The sequence below is a fragment of the Panthera onca genome, chromosome E3, assembly GCF_046562875.1.
Source record: "Panthera onca isolate mPanOnc1 chromosome E3, mPanOnc1 haplotype 2, whole genome shotgun sequence".
Classification (NCBI taxonomy): domain Eukaryota; kingdom Metazoa; phylum Chordata; class Mammalia; order Carnivora; family Felidae; genus Panthera; species Panthera onca.
In genome coordinates this window covers 13,452,875-13,470,365 of record NC_138354.1, presented here as the reverse complement: position 1 = coordinate 13,470,365, position 17,491 = coordinate 13,452,875, and the positions used below count along the sequence as shown (strand labels likewise).

General features: G+C 41.0%; 1 protein-coding gene across 4 annotated transcripts in view; it reads right to left on the bottom strand.

Annotated features, from left to right (window-relative positions):
* The window catches only part of AUTS2 (activator of transcription and developmental regulator AUTS2), a 1,119,628-nt gene that overhangs the window by 385,365 nt on the left and 716,772 nt on the right, over nucleotides 1-17,491 (bottom strand). The window lies entirely within an intron of this gene.

The window sequence follows — 17,491 nt, the reverse complement described above, 5'->3', positions numbered from 1 at the left end:
TGGCTATCTAGGAAAAAAAGCAGCAGAAATCTGAGCAACTTATTAATTCAAACAACTTTTTTTTTTAAATAAGAAAACACAAACTTGTCTCCTCCTCCCTTCTCACCTCCCTCTTTCTCCAACCTAGTCATTATTTCAAGTTTGAACGTGTTCTTGTGAAAATATTATGATTTAAGGTAGTGCCTGCTATCATTCCATTGGTTTTGGGGGTTTAGGACCAAGTTTTAAAATAGGTTACAAGTTGAAACTTGGCGGAGAGAAACAGACACTCAGGGTAGGCACCAATTGTATGTAATTTGAAAACAGCCGGTTTCGAATTTGCTAATTCATAAGAGCTCAGGAAAGAAGGCAAACCTCAACAACCTAACCTAACTGCAAAATACTTGCATTCTGAATATAGCCCAGCGCCCATTCAGAATGTCATTAATTCAGCCGATGTTTTTCTTCCCAGAATAATACTTTCTTCAATTGAAATGTGGGATCATTACAAATAAAAATATTGCTATTGACCGGCTGTAAGTGGATTACATATTTACTTTGCTTTATTGGAAGGCCCATGAGGGGAATGACCATAACTTATGCCTTCTCTTGCATCCCATACGGCCCAGTTGGGCACAAAATTGGCACTTAAAAAAAATTCTTGTTGATGAAATAGTGAACAGCCAATACAAAGAATGAAAACCGGCAAATGAGACTCGCTCACTCTTGCCAGGTACACACATTTTAATATGGTTACTGGCAAAATGTGAAGTGTCTTGGCTCCCGAGAGAGACTCCAAAGTCCAGTGACCTTCAATGGAACTTCAACACAAAGTCAATCATCCTTCTAATAGCTCTGGTCTCTCATATCCATGCGATTTTGAGATGAAAAAGGTCTCCACTATAAATACATTCTTTGTTTCACAACTATTTCAACACTTAGGAGTATCAAATTAGTGTGGTATCTTTGAATAGGTTCTCTTTCTGAAGGAGTTGAGCATGACAAGTGCTTCTGACTACAAGCTCACTGTCCAGAGAAAGTGTGTTCCACCCTAGATTACCAAGGAATTGTTGAACAAAGGTGCAGAGAGCATTAGGGCACCCCTAGTAGGAGGAGCTAGTGGGCTGGATGGATTTGGAACAGCTGTTCTCAAGGGCTGCTGTGTTGCTGGAGCCTTTCCACTGGATCAAAGATGGCCGTCTCCCGTTTGCAGAGTGTAACAATATGGAGCGTGTGTGCATGCACACACGTTATGCACACACTACGTGAGCTTGAAGCCGGGCCTGATCTTGGGAGACAGTCGTGTCCTTCCAGGGTTGCATGAGGATAAGGACTCCGTTATCCTAAGCTGAAAAGATCTCAAACTGACAGGAGACCTTGAATGCCTTATGTCTTTCACCTTTAGCTCATTATATGAGTATGTTCTTAACAAGGATATCATTAGGTTCCATTTATAATAAACAAACAAGGGAAGAAACATCATGCCTGTTGACAGGCCAGTCATCTCAGCCCCAATAAGATGACTCCTCTTTTTGCTATTTTATAAAGTTAGTCCTTCCTGATCACTGATTTCCTTGCCCTTTGACTACACATCAAACTAACTGTTATTTACAAGCAATTGACTGCAAGTTTATTTAACAGCAAGATATCCCTTTAATTAACTGCCTTCTTTTTTATTGGAGTTGACAGGCAATACATCTGTAGCATTTCAAATGATTACATAAAGTCTTAGGTAGTTATATACCAATTGGTAAAGAAAAAACATTAGTCCTAACAGATAGATTTTGTGGTTAAGAAACCCCACAAGAATAAAAGATCTCAGTAATTTCACAGAACTTCAGATTGACTGTCATTATCTATTTATTTAGGTAGAAATTATTAGTTTCATTAATTTAAAAAATCTGTTTTTTATCCCGCTTTTGAAGACAAAATTGTTCTTGAGGCATTACTGGTCTTTCCCTTAGACTCTCTCTGCTTCAATGTAGAAATTATACTTCTGGGAACTTGAAGTAACCAAGAATGTACACCAAGATTTAAACCAAAATATATTTATCACTTCCCTGCCTAAAATTGATTTAAAAATTGTAAATGACACTTCTTCATTTCAACAGGAGGAGAGAGGTAAGATAAAGCATGATCTATTCACAGAAAATACATATACATACACATTATGCGGTCATTAGAAATGACACTGTAGAGTACTTATGGATGTAATGTTCAGTGAATAAAAGATGAATTCTAAACAGTGTATGTGATTCCAATTACGCTCACTACATTTGAACAGAAAAAAGACTAGAAGGATATAAACAAAACCTGTACCAACTGTTATCAATGGAGGGAGAACTTGCAGGTGATTTTTTTATTCTCTTCCTTGTGCCTTCCACATTTTATATAATTTACTTGTTTGGTAATAAGAAAGAACTATATATTTTGGAAGTCTATTTGGGAAGAGGACTCTCCCGCAGGTCTTAATTAGATGCTATTCTAGACTCAGAGCCGTCCAGCAAACCACTCCCAAAAGTAGTCAAGTTCTTAACTAGAATGACTGCCCACTGATTCCAGCTCCCCCTTCTTTAGATTACTGTGAGAGCAGAAGACAGAAAGAGAGTTTGGGAAAAATGCCTACTCCTGCATTTATAAACAAGTGAATTCTCAGTAGGAGGAAGAATCATTAAAACCAACCAAAAAAAAAAAAAAAAACACCAAAAAAAAAAAAAAACCCAAAAACCCACCACCACCCACCCTTGTTATCCAATACTCACATCGAAGAGGTTTTATATCCACACATTTTAAGAATCCAAGAGGGAGTCATAACCCAATTCAATTTAATTGGGTGCTCTCTTGACAGAATTGTTATTAATAAGGTTGTATTGTACAAACCTCCCTGAAATCCCAAACGCTGCTGACTACACCGCAGAAACATTTACCAGCCGGCACACAACAAGCGGTTGTGTCTGCTCTTCTGTCCTGCCCTCCCCCCTCCCGCAGACCCCTCAAGCCTTCTTCTCCCCCTTCTCCTTGGATTCTCAAATCAAAGAAAAAGCTTGTCTTGAGCAACCTCCATAAATTATTCACATGATATTACAGTGTATGTCAGCAATCTCACAGTGTTTAAAAAACTTAACTACAAGCCAATTAAAATGTAAACTGAGAAAGATGGATGGAGCAGGTTGCTCTGGTGTGAACTTGAGCGGCTCATAACAATATGCAGTACAACTTCCAGACCTGCTAATTTGACAGCTACTTTCATCAGCAGAGCCTCCCCCTCCCCCCATGACTTCTGCTTCTTCTTTTTAATGTAGTGCTTCTCCCAGGACAAATGGTTCCATATCGTTCCACATTCAGCAGATTAGTCCCCTGAGCCTTGCAACCAGCCCAAGCACTCAAAGTGGAAGTTATTAACAAGAGTTCATTTCTTTTCCTCTTTGTTTTTAGGTATGTGTAATATGCCCCCCATTTTGTTTTGTTTTGGTTTTTTTTACAGACTGCAGTTTAGAAGTAAAATAGTGTTTTTTAAAAAAAGAAAAGCAGAAAAAGCAGGCAAAGGTGAAGTATGCAGTGAGGAAAGGCTGGGAAATCTGAAAGCTAGCCAAATGGAGATCACGATGCTCTAAAACCAGTCCCACTGTTTCTTTGTTTTTCCTACGATTCACTTCACACCAATGGGTCTATAAACCATAATTTACTTAATCGAGAAACAACTAAGAGACTAAATATAAGGGGTTCCTGCTCTGCTTTTGAGAGGGAGAGAAGACAAAAACTGTCTATTGAGACAAAAAGAGGAGTCCCTTGAAAAATCTACTAGCACATAATTCTCCATATCCCTCATCCCGGACCTCCTTTCCATTTCCCCTCTTTAAACATTATACAAAAAACCTCCATCTGCAATGAAACTAAAGCAGTCCTCGACCAGACTGGAATCAGAACACGAGCCACATTATTAACATCTCTACACTGCCTACCTCTTCTTGGCAGAATATGAGTTTTCATTTCTCAAAACTGTAGAGCTCAAATTTACGTCAGGGACATCTGATTCCTCTAAAAAAGGGCCTGAACGAGGAAAATTCAACACTGAAAATTTGGTACCAACCTAATGGGATAATATTCCCTGTCAGTTCTATCCTTTTCAGTTTTGTACTAGACACAGTTTGAACAGAAGGCACAAATGGTCCTCAATCCTTATAGAGAATAAACTATACCTTAATCCTAGAGACATCTCTGACTTTGTGATAATGGGACATCACCTTAATTGGTCTACTCTCTATCATCTAGATATCTCAGGTCAATCAAAAAGTTCACAAATAAATGGTACTTGTTCAAATCAACATAACCGTAAGAAATGCTGGTACCTCTGATCCAACTACTAGGGTATCAATCAGCAACAAGGACATCAAATCCATGCCTCATAATTGATTAGCTAATCAATGAAAGAATTCATTACCTTGAAAAGGTATATAACTATTGTAAATAACCACTGTATGTTGAAATCAGAGAGATAGATGTAATCAGAAATAAACAAATGCCTCATGGGTAGCTAATATAAATGGAAAGGAAATGAAGGAATTCAACTCTGACCAAACTTTGAAATTGGAGGTTTAATTGGGGGTAAACTAGTCATGAACTCAAAGTTCATGAATTCCACACTAGACTGTCTATTAGTCAGAGAGGACTATGCACACTGCAATTGTATCTCAAATGTTTTTGGTCAAATTAAGTTAAGCAGGGGCCTCCAAAAAGCTTACAAGTCAAAATAAAAGCAGATGGTTATCTGAGTAGAACATATAATCAATAAATTCATTCTACTATTTAATCCTGCTGAATTATTTACAACAGTGGCTTTCAATACTCACTGTGCATCAGAATCATGTGGAAAGATTTTTAAAACATACAGATACCTGAGCTACATCCCCAGATATTCGGATTCAGTTTGCCAGGGACACGTATATTTAAATTTCTTCCAGATGACTCTAATTTAGTTCTGCCAAGGACTGGGAACAGATAATCTGATGGAGAACGGTAATCTCTGGCCATTACTTACAGTGGAAAATGACAATCCCATAGACTGGAAACAACAATAGACTGACTTCAACTCCTTCTGAGCCTGTAAACTTCCTGAAAGCCTTCTATTCACATCTGTGCCTTGTTATTTTTCTTGGGGTTCTGCTGGAGTCTCTATCCATTCTTTCTATTGTATGCCTTACTTTTGGAAATTGGGCATCTGATCACGGAAACACAAATTAAAACCACAATGAAACACCACTTCATACCATTAGGATGATTATAATAAAAAAGACAACAATGAATGTGGGCAAGGATGTGGAGATATTGGACCCTTTACCCACTGCTGGGGGGATGTAGAATGATACAGACACTTTGGGAAACAGTCTGACAGTTACTCAGATTGTTAAACCGTATGACCCAGAAATTCCACTACTAAGTATATACCTAAGAGAAATGAAAACATATGTCCACACAAAACCTTGTATGAGTATTCATTGAGCATTGTTCTTAACAGTCAAAAAGTGTACTATTAATAGTGTTAATGAGTGTTCTTAATAGTCAAAAAATGTCCATCAAGTTATGAATGGACAAACACAATGTGGTATATCCATTCAATGGAATACTATTAGGCAATATAAAGAAACGAAGTATTGGTATATGCTACAGCCTGGATGAACACTAAAAACAAGTGAAGTCAGGGCCACATAGTGGCCACATAGTGGCCACATAGTGCATGATCCATTTATGTGAAATGTCCAGAAGAGGCAAGTCTACATGGACAGAAAGCAGAGTAGTGGTTGGCTAAGCTCAGGGACAGGGAATGGGAAGGGGTAAGGACAAAGGTGATCTTTAAGGAGTGCAGCATTTTTATTTTGGGTGATGAAAAGATTCTAGAAGTGATTGTGGTGATGAATGTAAAACTCCATGAATATACTAAAAATCACTGACATGTACATTGTATGGTATGTGAACTATAGTTCAATAAAGCTGGAAAGAGAGAAAGAAAGAGAGAGAGGGAAGGTAAGACTTGGCAGTCCACCTAGCCTCCAGTCTCCTACTAAGGGCTGAGGCCTGTCTGGCTTGGTCACTGTGCTTCCAAGGGGCTGGGCTACACTCCTGAACAGAGCCTAGTGATAAGATCATTTGATTCTAATTGTCCTCTTGGGTCTGGTTCCTGGTACCACCACACCCAGGCTTCCTCATTATGATATGCTTTGGATGTCCAGTTGCCTCTTCAAAATGGCATGTCCAAATGAGCCAAAGACTGGGGCTGTGTTCTGAAGGTAAACAGGGAGTCATTAAAGTCTGGTGAATGGCTGCAGAGAAGACACCTGGATTATCATGAAATCATTTAATTGACTGCCCTCATTATTTGTTCTCCCTAGTGGCCTAAGTGTGCCTTGTCTCAATGCTACTCCTCATGTACTAGCTTTAGATACTTCCTCCTTTCCTCCCACATGGTATCAACTCCTGACAACCAGGCTCCATCCCATCATTTCACAACCCTTCATCTCTACCTCTCCTCTTTTTTGGGGGCCATGCTTCTTCTGGTCTCCCATAGAGACCCTTGTCCTTGCCACCATCAGGCCTTCACCCATACCACCAGGCCTGAACCTTCCCTCTCTTGGACACTCTCCAAGTTAAACCTATTCTTCAAGGTCCAGTTTTAATCCTGTCTGTTCCATGAACCTCTTTGGCAAAATTATACACTAATTAGGGCAATAAATGGTATACTTTAAACAAACCCCAAACTCCTATCGTGAGCTTCGTCCCTCTGACTAAACTCTAATATTCCCTGGGAGCAGGAATAAAGTCACAAATGTCTCTTGACTCCACACAACGCTAAGGCGCTTGGCCAGCAGCAGATGTACTTACAGATTGACTGATAAAAGGAAACTCATTTTTATTTCCAAGGATTGATGTACAATCAATTTCTCTCGCATGTTCTCTCTCTGAAGTGGTTTCCCTTCCCATTCCAAGAAAGCCTGCTCTTTGTGCATTTCCTTTTCTCTAGGCTATATGCTATTACGGTAGAAATCACTCCCTTGGGAAAATTATTGATGGGCAGCTTCTAATTTTAAGCTACAGCTGAACTAAGAAACTGAATCGCAGCTGCATTACTGTTTCATTCTGCATGGAGCCCTAGTGATAAATATTTAACCAGAACAGCTTCCTTTTCCTTTGCTGCTATGTTCTCGTTTAATTATTTTAACAAACGGCTGTTCCAAACATTTACCACTCTTGTCAAACCCCTAACTACTCCTGGTGGATCATGTTTTTGCTGCCTTCTTACTAAGAAAGTATATGCCATCCCAATCACCTCCATACTTGGCTGGGCCCGTGGCTTTACCCATCCTTCTGGTCATGAGCACAGTCCCTCAAATCTTTCTCATTCTCCCCCAGTTTTCTCGGCACTTTCTCGGCCCCTTGAGGCTGGATGTGGCTTCCTCTGTGATAACTGCTAAAAGCAAATGCTGAGATGGGAATGCTGAGGTGAAGCTCCATCAGCCCGGGTCCTTGCGTATTAAGATGAACTGAGTGCCCTCCTGATCCGTGGTGATGTGTAGCACGAGTACATAACCTCTGTTGCGTTAACAGACTCAGATCTGAAGGCTGTCACTGTGGCATAATCTCATAAATTATCGCACCCAGTAGCTCATTTGATCACTGTTTTTTCCTTCTGCTACCCAGGAAAACATGCCCATCCTTGCTTTGAAGCCAATGCTCTCTCTTCAGATTTTCTCTGAAGCCATATACCTTATCCCCTTCCTCTCTTGTGTCTTTAAGATAGCTCTTCCATACAGGAAACACAGAAGAACCCCGCACCACTTACTGAGTGCCTTCTGAGTTCTAGGTACTTTTTGTATAGTGATTTCATTTAATCCTCACAAGTTTCCAAGAGGTGGTAATATTAATCTTGTTTTATATATGAGGAAACTGAGGCTCATAGAAGAACTTCTTCAAAATCAGTGTCTAGTAAGTGGTAGGCCTGAGATTGGATCCTTATTTAGATTCTGAAGCCTGAAATTTACCAATGACACAGATTCCCAGCCTCCCGACATACCCAACTCACCCTCATACACATCCGCTCTTCGACTTTGCTTCTCCTTGATGCCATGGTCCCCAAGTCATTGCCCATCACACTGAGCACACATTTGTGATCTCCACTTCTTTACCTGATGCTTCGTCCTCTTTCTGAACTATTCGAACCCAGCCTTCTCTCATAATTCCACTGGAACAGTTCTTGCTAAAGGTCAGTAGCCTTCTAGCCAGCAAAGCCGGTGGTCTTAGCAAGATGCACATCTTTCTGTCCTATGGTACCAAAACTCTCTTCTTTTGTAAAACCACTCTTTACTAGATCTGAACTAATACCTCTATTTCCTCTGCCCCACATTCCTCTTGCAGAAGCCACCAGTGAACATACCCAAGTCTGTATTTTCAATCAGTGATTTAATACGTCAATATTTCAAATCCCAACTTTTGCCATTAGTGGCCAGCTAAGTTTCTCCACCTGAATGCCCCATAGGCATCTCAAAGTCAACATCTCCAAAGGGAACTGATTCCCCCTTAATCTCATCCTCACCTCAACCCTCTCCTTGCTCTGCACATCATCATCCACACAGTCTTCAGGGCAAGGTGTACTCCTGTCCGACACCTCCCATTTCTATCCATTCAACTGATCACTCAGATCTGTGAATTGCCACTCTTAAGTCTCTCTGAAATGTTCCCTCCTCTCCAATATCACTACTCTTGCCCTAGGTAGACGGCTCTGTCACCTCTGACCTAAAAGACCCCTGTGGTTTCCCTGAGGTTGTCTGCATCACCTCACTGAAATCCAAGTCTGATCTATCTGCAGTCTATAGGATTTGGAGCCCAATCTCCTTTCCTACTTTCTCTCTCACTGTTCCTTTCCAAACACCTCTATCCTGGACATGTAAGCAGGGCTGCCTAGTTCCCCAAATACCATGGCCTTCACTCGCCTTGCCCACACTGCCTGTCAATCCCCCTTTAGCTCTGGTGAACTACTCCTCATCCAACAGGATGGTCTTGTTGTTCAAAGTCACTTCTTCTAATAAAAAGCTTCTGCACAGCAAAGGAAACAACCAACAAAACTAAAAGGCAACCAACGGAATGGGAAAAGATATTTGCAAATGACACATCGGACAAAGGGCTAGTATCCAAAATCTATAAAGAGCTCATCAAACTCCACACCCGAAAAACAAATAACCCAGTGAAGAAATGGGCAGAAAACATGAATAGACACTTCTCTAAAGAAGACATCCGGATGGCCAACAGGCACATGAAAAGATGTTCAACGTCGCTCCTTATCAGGGAAATACAAATCAAAACCACACTCAGATACCGCCTCACGCCAGTCAGAGTGGCCAAAATGAAGAAATCAGGAGACTATAGATGCTGGAGAGGATGTGGAGAAACAGGAACCCTCTTGCACTGTTGGTGGGAATGCAAATTGGTGCAGCCGCTCTGGAAAGCAGTGTGGAGGTTCCTCAGAAAATTAAAAATAGACCTACCCTATGACCCAGCAATAGCACTGCTAGGAATTTATCCAAGGGATACAGGAGTACTGATGCATAGGGGCACCTGTACCCCAATGTTTATAGCGGCACTCTCAACAATAGCCAAATTATGGAAAGAGCCTAAATGTCCATCAACTGATGAATGGATAAAGAAATTGTGGTTTATATACACAATGGAATACTACGTGGCAATGAGAAAAAATGAAATATGGCCCTTTGTAGCAACATGGATGGAACTGGAGAGTGTGATGCTAAGTGAAATAAGCCATACAGAGAAAGACAGATACCATATGGTTTCACTCTTATGTGGATCCTGAGAAACATAACAGAAACCCATGGGGGAGGGGAAGGAAAAAAAAAAAAAAAAAAGAGGTTAGAGTGGGAGAGAGCCAAAGCATAAGAGACTGTTAAAAACTGAGAACAAACTGAGGGTTGATGGGGGGTGGGAGGGAGGGCAGGGTGGGAGGGAGGGCAGGGTGGGTGATGGGTATTGAGGAGGGCACCTTTTGGGATGAGCACTGGGTGTTGTATGGAAACCAATTTGACAGTAAATTTCATATATTAAAAAATAAAAAAAAAAATAAAAAAACAAAACAAAACAAAACAAAAAAAAAAAACAAAGTCACTTCTTCTAGGAAGACCTTCCTAACCTCACAGGAAGCTCTAGCTAGATCCTTCCTTATGTTCTTGTGTCAGCTTTCTTCATATTTCTAATATATTACTTAGAAAATGTTGTGGTATTTGCTTATGGATCTGTTGCTAAAAGAAGTTGGTTTCACGCTGTGTTCAAGTGAGCTCCCCCGCCCCCCCCAAAAGGATTCAGAGGCACAAAGGGGAGGTTTTTAGGTACCTTTCTCTTGTTTTTATAAATGAGGGGCTCACAAAAGCTTTGGTCTCAGAGATTTAACAGATGAAACAAAGTTGGAAAACCATTTCACTGGAACACAAGTCCCTCCGACAGAGCTGTCTTGCTAAACTTTGGAGTGCTAGAATATAGCATGATGACTGGGAGGTACCCAAAACATGCCTCCTAAATGAACGACTTGGCGGGCAATGCTGCTTACCATGGTCTTCTTCCATTTGAGCTTTTATTTGAAGTGTAGCATAAAAGTTAGTAACCCCTTTTCAGGTTGCCCTGGGAGACCAACAGCTCTCAGAAACAAATCTAGTCATTACACTATGACAGTTGTCATCAGAACAGCATTGCTTTAGAAGCATCTAGAGTATGAATTTTCTTAGCAGCTTTGGTTCATTACCAAAGTAGGCATTATCTTAAAATTGATCTTATCTGAAGGTTAAACACACTTAGTTCTTTGTCAGAACACTTAACTCTCCAATATGGTCAATTACCAGATAATAGTGTCCACTTTCTCATGTCTTACTACTTAAATGGTCTGATCAATAAATAAATACACACTGCATTATTAAGAGCTTGCTAATGTCAGACATGAATGGAAGGAGTCTATGAACTTCTAGTCTTTAAAAAAAATACCACGTAACTTTCCTGTCAATTGCAGGCACTATACAAGTCTCTATTGTGCCCATGGCCCTGAAATATAATTTTCTTTGAATCTTTGATCTGTAGTACACATGACACATGTAAATGTATGTATGGATTATTTTTCTTTTTATTTGTTCTGAGGTCGAGTGGCATTTTCTTTCTCTTACGAATAAAGGGACGTTTGACCAAATGTATTGGTTCCTCATCAAATTACAAAATATTTAAAGGCATCAAAAGAATGGTAGCTCTGAACCCTATAATCTAGCAGCGTTGAGAATGTTTGTATCCTGCTTGGTGAGGGAACTGACCCTCTCTGTAAAAAAAAAAAAAGAAAAAAAAAGTAGTGGGAGATTCAGGGAAGAAAAGGAAGATTTGGGGGGAAACAAACTGGATCCAGTAATTCTTTCCCCAAAAGTCCTTTCTTTGTAGATAGTGTAGAAGGAATTTTTGTCACAGTTCCATGGTACCTGCAGAAAAAGAAGTAACGTTCTAACTACCTACAACAGTATCATTGCTAGAAAGAAATGAGTGTAAATTAAGCCAAATAAAGAATTTTAAACATTTATCATCAAGAAGTATCTAAACGAATCCAAGAATATCGCATTTACTTAGAACTGGGTTGAACACTTTGGCCCAGTATTTATATGACCAGTTCTCCTTCTGCCTCTGATACTTGAATGCCTACAACCAGAGAGTTACTAAATGTTCTCAGTCCAGAAAGAGTCCTGTAGGAATGAATCCAGTCCACCTTCCACAGAGAAGGAAACAGAGAGAGACAGAAGTTAGCACCTGGCTGGCATCAGACAGGAAGAGGCAGTATCAGTTTGAGTCAACTGGGGAAAAAAAAAAAAAAAAAAAGCTACTATTTACTGAATTTACTACTAGGTGGTAGACAGTGTAAAAACTAATCTCATTTTTTTTTTTTTTTTCTGACATAAACAACTACAGTGGTTTCTCAGTGAGCCAATCTTGTTCCTTCTTTCCTTATCAAAGTGAGAAAGACAGTGGTCAATATGATTTCTGAAGGCATATGGTTATCATGAACTTGGCCATGCCCTTCTGTGAACCTTGCTGAAATAAGAAGAAAACAAATTTGTTAATCATTAAAATACACTGCAAGCCTATGATGTGTAAGCTACTATACAAAATAGCCCGAGGCCTGGTCTCGGGCTGAGAAGTTTATAATCTACTAAAGGAAGTAAGATGTAACCATAAAAAGATAACTTCTAAGGTAGTTCATTGGCAAATAAGATGAACAGGCTACTGGGCTACTGGAGGACTACCAGAGACCAAAGAATGAAGAGCTCAAGGAGGCTGGGGAAGTCTTGGAAGGTTTTCCGAAAAAGTGTAATTTGAGCTGTGTTTGTTTGTTTGTTTGTTTAAGTGTAAAATTCAGAGAAGCATAAAAGGATACAGTATACAGTACACAGGTAGCAATATATGTGGGACACAGAGATGAAAAATCTCAAAAGTGTAATTAATTATTTAAGTATCTGATGGGTGACAGAATAACAAATGGCAAATCACAATACTTGGCTATTTCATCTGCACAAATACCTCCATTTAAACAAAGAGTTCTTAAGACCGAATACTTGTTTTAGAGCAGTTAAAAAATGAAGCTACCAATAAGTTCAAAATTTTTCATTCTTTTTGATATAGCAGCTCCATTTCTAAGAATATGTTCTGGGGAAATCCCAAACTCAGGAACATAAAAGAAGAAAAACTGGACAAAACCTAACTGTCCATCATGGTGAATCTATGGAATGGATCAAAACAGATACAGAACAAGAGTTAATAGGCTAAAAGAATACGTTGTTCAAGAAAATGTCCAAGGGGAAACCGTGTATCCCATACGGTTACCATCTTTGTACTGACAAAATACAACCACGTATCACGCACACACAGAGGGAAGAGCAGGAGGATCCGTATCCCAAAGCCTCTGTCTGTCTAGTTCCAAATGGGGCTAATGTCACCTCAGACTACTGAGGTGATTTATCTTTCCTGTGGCACCTATGCCACGTCCGGTTTAATACCTGGCTCTTTGCCATCTAACAGCGGACACCTTTGTGGCCACCACCTCGGCTTATGCTTGTCCACGGTTTAGTGCCTTGTGCGGCTCTTGAAAAATGTTCTTTATGTACCTGCTGAATAAATGCTAAATGAGTACAACCAGGAACTATACAGAGCATCTGTAATCCCAGTTACAGGATACTCTGCATTTCTAGGGTTTAGGATTTGCCTATTTGGGGATATACACTGTTGATATTTTCCTTCCTTAAAAACAACAACAACAACAACAACAACAACAACCTTATTTCTGATTGAAAAAAAGAAAAACAAACAGAAAAAGACCTACTATCCTGTCACATATAAAGATAAATATTCCAACTTCCTATAATGAATTTTTCTGGCTTGGAATATTGGAGAACATACTTAGTTTTTAAGACTGTGAGGAACGTTTTACTTTCCCTGGGAAGAAACATGTTAAAACTAGGTTCTACTAGTATTTCAGGATTTGAATGTCTTATCGGATGTGGAATCTGATGAATTGTGTTGTTCAATCTCTGCCCAGCCTTGCCTGCCAGGAAGGAGGTCTGGAAAGGGGGTCAAGGGAAAAATGGTGGAGAACGGAAAAGAACGGGAGGAAGGCGAAGGAGAAAGGAGGGATATTTGGGGACTGACTAGTTTTATCCCCCAGGCTGGTCTGGTTCTTGTTTTATAGGAACTACTTCACCACTCTTAATTGTCATCACTGTAAACACACAATCTGATGTTAACAAGGAACGGCTCCTGTGCCCTGGGAGTGAGTCCTGAGGTCTGCATAAATCAGCATGGGTCATCTTTTCAAACGCTGAGAAATTTTTGTGGTTCCGGCATTTCCAGGAAAGGCTGAGCTGGCTTTCCATAATAATCACTTCACAGATTCTAACTTTTCCCTTTGAATTGTCAAAAGGTGTGATCTCCCCTAAATTAGTGTTCTTTAAGTATGTGTGTGAGTGTGTGTGTGCACCTACAAGTGCATGTATGAATATATGTATGTAGTATATCCACATATAAGCACATGCATGTATACATATATGTATATGTGGAAACATATATAATACATAACATATTATTATGGCATACGATATACAACATACATACAAAACTGGTATTCTTGAAGTTCTCTAATTTCAGCAAGTTTTATGCTGTGGAGTAGCTTCCAGAGTTGGAAGGTCTCGGGCAGAATCTAATCACCTAACCATATGGGCCATCACTTCCACCAGGAGGCATGTGTGTTATGCTGAACTGGTTCACTTGGACATCTTTCACCCTTTCTATCAGTACTATCCTTGCTTCTTTGGTGGATGATGGACCTTCTTGAACTCTAGGATGCAGCACTTTGGGGTGCCGGTAGAGAATTCAAAGGGTGCTAGGTTCTTCTGGTGGGAGGTGATGACATCTTAGGAACCTTGCCATTATTTAGATGGGAGCTTTAAACTCAAGCAGCCTAGACATGCTCTGGAAAACAGCTATGAACATGAACACAGGCCCATAGACCAGCACAAAGGCTCACAGGAAAGGAGGCTGATGCATAATGGAAAATGAACACTGGGTCGAAAAACACAACCTAAACTGTTTGCTCTGTCTTCATGATCTGGCTTGATTTTACCTATATTTGTATGAAGGGCCCAGTGTAGTTGATAACCCTGTTAAACAAATCTTCGCATACCCACTTTTCCCCCAAGTGGAGATGAGACATAGGAAACAGGATAACACTGGAAATGCAGGTAAGGCCAAGGTCAGTTTTAGAGACAGAGGGTGACTTGTGTGCCGGGGACCGGGGACCATTATGGAGAGCAAGTTGACGCCTATCCTGAGAAGTAGGCTGACACTCCAGAAAAGGGTAGCTCAGAGGCCTCTGTGAAGAACGGTGACAACAAGCCCTTCGCAGACACAGCTTGGAGTCAGCCTTTACGGAGAAGCAACACTCCATGAGGCAAGTCACTTGTCCTGGCTCACTTCCTTCTATTAGTTTGCTGGCGAGAGTGCCACAGAAGCACAGTCAATAATGGAAGAAAAAGAAAGTAGAAAAGCCACATCTAAGATTCGAAATTATGCAAAATTAGCCCCGACACCCAATTTTCCTTGAGTAAGTTGAGCGGGGAAGGCAGCTGACATGAGGCCACCATGGGCCTGTTTTACATACATTCGTTCATTACATCTTAATAACCTGACACGGGTATTACTGTCATTTTCTAGGTGAGAAAAGTGAGCCTGAAAATGTGTTCTCTTAATATTCCCATCCCTTGAGATAATGGGAAAAGCAGATTGACAAGGACCGCTTTCAAGATACTTGTTTAATTTTCCTTTTTTCTCCCCCTTTCAAAGCCAGTATTAGCACACTTCCCCAAAGAGTTTCCTTTTAGAGGTTGAAGTGTCTCCTTTTCGCAATAAACACTATCAACTGCTATCTGTCAGGTGAAGATGACAGACTAACTGAACTTTTTTTGGGAAAGATCAAAACCAAGGTCATTAAAAGCATAGCCCTCCCCCGCATAAAAACAACTAATAATATAAATAGCTACAAAGACCTTTAAGGACTATCGCCTCCACACCAAAGTCAGAATCCCCACTGTTAAAAATCTAGGTTACTTCAACACAATAGAGAACACATCTATTGCTTTGATTTCTTAGTGGAATTCGGATCCAGTGAACCTCATTTTAGAAGGCCACACACCACATACACATTTGGAGGGAGGATGAGTTTCAAGAGTGCTTTGCATATCAGAAATACTATGAGTAACAATGAAATTATCCCATTCTTTTTTTTTTTTTTTAAGAGGTTGAATAAAGATGTGTTTCAAAATACTAACAAGCTTCAAAATGCCTTACTTTGTTTGAACTGTGTCAATATAATGCTGGGTTTCTTCTCTGGACTCCTGAAATTGAAAACGTTCCTAATTTGGTCCCTCAGCTCCGATCTTCCCTTACATGGTCCTTGCATTGGATGGTGGGGCACTGCCTGTGTCTGGATAGCAGTTCGTTGTATTTTAAATGCTACTTGGAAAAAAGCATTTCTCACACAAACGTGTCGCACAGCATCTTTGTGCACAAGACCCCAGCTGACTCCCCAGGATTGAATCTGAAAGCTAGCTGAACATTCACATCTTGCGTCCACGGACACTGATGACTGAACAATAAATCATCCATTTAGCTTTTTTTGGACAAGACTTGAATCCACACTATTTCTTCACCATCATTTTTGTTTTTGCAGGGTATGGAGTGGGGCTGCGGAGATTGAAATGGAAAGGCGGAGGCATACCGCTCATACCCAGGTAACAGGGCCCCTGCCCTGAGATCAATGCATAATGGGGTTGTTCTCAGGCCCTCTTGGAGCCGTGCTCCTCTCGGTGGGACAGGAGGCTAGCGGGTCATGGAGATGGGCCCAGCGAGCTCATAAATCGCCTCTTTTGAATCATGTTCCTCCTACCAGAGACAGGGTTCCTTTGGCCTGATGGCCCCAAGCCTCTCCCAGGGCCTGCATGGGACAGGGAAAGGGGCTGCACGGGAACTGTCCTCTTGAAGGCAGGCCCTGCTGTTGCTACACACACCTGCAGGCCTGGGGGTGGCCAACGGGCAGCTGTTTGCTGGAGCGGTGAGGGCATAAGGTATGGACGGAGCCTGGATATGTGGGATGGGTGCCCACTCTTATGTATGTAAAGTTCCTTGTGGTGCTGGAAAGAACCAGAATTGGAAAGAGAAGTAAGGTGGGCCTCCATGGCCCCCCAAAATATTTGGTGTGGACCTGGTAGAAGGAGACCCAGAGACGGATGTGGTTTTAACGGTGCTTCATTTAACAGAGGACAGCATGTTGTTAAAATCCTTCCCCCTCATCTTGGCCTTCCGACCTCGATCAGCAAGAGAAAAGGGCTGATCAGAAAATCCAATTGACTGGGGTCCCCGGGTACCTCCAGTCTGACTCCGGATTTTGCCTCAGATCATGATCTCACAGTTCATGAGTTTGAGCCCCGAGTCAGGCTCCGTGCTGGCAGCGCGGAGCCTGCTTGGGATTCTCTCTCTCCCCCCACCCCACCCCCTCTCTAAAAGTAAAACAGAACAAAACAAAAACAAATAAATGACAGAAGAATCAACAGATGTAACCTTGTGTAAGGCCTAGTCCTACACATACACGCACGCACGCACGCACACACACACACATGCACACACACACCCCGTGCAGAGTAGACTACGACCACCACGGCTACAGACATTCGAGGTCACTTCCAGCCTCCATGCTACATTGTTCTAAAGGATTTGTACCTCCCAAACCAACTCCCAAACCAGTTTATGGCTGCATATTCCAGTTCCTGCACACACACCTTTTAAATTGGCTTCAACTTGCCAGTAGCTTTTACTCCAGAAAATTTAATGACGGTGTATAACACACAACCTTCATATAACATACAAAACCTCAGAATTGGCTTTCTTC